This window comes from Propithecus coquereli, unplaced genomic scaffold, assembly GCF_000956105.1.
Source record: "Propithecus coquereli isolate 6110/MARCELLA unplaced genomic scaffold, Pcoq_1.0 Scaffold182, whole genome shotgun sequence".
Lineage (NCBI taxonomy): Eukaryota > Metazoa > Chordata > Mammalia > Primates > Indriidae > Propithecus > Propithecus coquereli.
In genome coordinates, this window is record NW_012142968.1 from 2006372 (window position 1) to 2008444 (window position 2073).

Here is a 2073-nt window from a genome sequence, read left to right on the forward strand (position 1 = left end):
ATTCTGTTATGCTGCAATCTCATGATAAAAGTAATAATAAAAGCTAAGCCCAACAATATGTCTTTGTTCATTCATATGATGCTGGACACCTAAGTTACTCTCATGTCTTAGCTATTGTGAATAATGCTGCAATAAGCAAAGAAGTGTAGATGTCTCTTTGGCATACTGGTTTCTATTTCTTTGAATATATACCCAGAAGGTGGACTGCCAGACCATATGGTAATTCTACTTTTAATTTTCTGAGGAAACACTATACCATTTTTAGTAATGGCTGTATTGATTTTCATTTCCACCAACAGTCCCAAGGTTGCCCTTTTCTCTGCACCTCAACACACCTTGTTATCTTTTGTCTTTTTGATAATAGCCATTCTAACATGTGCGAGGTGAAATGTCATTGTGAGAGATATACACAGTGGAATACTATTCACCTTAAAAAGTGGGGAAATTCTATCATTTATGACAAAATGGATGAACCTGAAGAACTTTATGCTAAGAGAAATAAGCCAGGCACATAAAGGTGGAATCTAAGAAAGTTGACCTCAGAGAAGTAGAGGGCAGAATGATGGTTACCAGAGTCCTGGGTGGGGGGTGGATGGGGAAAATGGAGATGTAGTTCAAAGAGTACAGAGTTTAATTCCAATAGGAGAAATGAGTTTTACTGATCTATTGTATGAAATGGTGACCATGATAATTAATAATGCATTCTATATTTCAAAATGGCTAAAACAGTAGATTTTAGTAGATTTTAATGTTTTCACCACAAAAAAAATATAAGCATGTGGGCGATGGTATTTTTAGTCAGCATGTACAATCATCCCACGTTGTAAACATCACATTGTACTCTATACATACATATAATTATTATTTCTCAATTAAAAATTTAAAAAAGGATTTGTCCTTTACAGGGATCAATATTTACATATATCCATTGATAAATATGACAGTGATAGAGTTAAATTAAATTTGTATTGAAAGATTAAAAATCTGAGTTTTAATAAAGACAGTGAAGAACATATTTGAAATATGTTTTGGTTTTCTGCATTGCTTTCAAACCTATTAACTTAATCAAAAGATTTTTACTAATGCCATATACTGAATACAATAAAATAAAAGCTAGTCTCTACGTGAAAAAAAAGTACTGTAGAAGAAAACCATAGGAACAAAATGATTTTTAGACCTAAGCTAAAATACTGTACCAATTTGCTTAGTTTTAGCCTAGACAAGTATAAATTATATGTGATTATTATTGGATTTGATTTCTTTTGGAAGAATGTGAGAGGTGCCCTCTAGAAAAGGAAAACGGCATGATCTTTGGCAAAACTCTCAGATTTGTAATAGTTTCATTTAAGGATCATTTATTCCCCTTTTAATGGTGGCCAAGCTCTGCCAGAGCCCAACTTCCACTCTGTAGCATTGACTATTGCCTGTGAACATTTGTAAATCATTCATTTATTTAATAAATATCTGTTGGACAGCTACAACATATATATCAAGGCCTATTTTTGGCATAGGAAAAATAATAGTGAGCAAAATAGATAAGTTCTCTTTCACCAAGACTGCCTAAAATCTAGTGGTGAAAACAATCAATTGAACAAAAAATCACAGTAACATTTGATTTGGCTTGGTTGGGAGAAGCATGGCATTCTGGAAATGGTGTCAAACAAGTCTACATACATCAAGGAATGTTCTTTAGAGAAATAGTATAAGCTGAATTGGTTTGGGAAACCTGACTTAACAGGTCATATATGCACTAGGGAGAGGGCATTTCAAGTTAAATGTGTAGTTTGGTAGAGGTCAGATTGATTTTCCTCAGCCTTAGTTTCACCATCTGTAGAATTGGCATATAAATATAAACTCTGTATACTTGCTATAAAGATCAAATAGATGAAAGATGTGAAAATGCTGTAGAAATTGTAAATGGTTAAGTAGTATAAAGGGTTATTATTTTTGCTCTCTCAAAGGCCTTCTCTTCTTTTTTTTCAATATTTGCAAAATTTTATTTGCATTTTAATTTATTTATTTTGATTTTGATTTTTTTATTTTAGCATATTATGGGGGCACAAATGTTTAGGT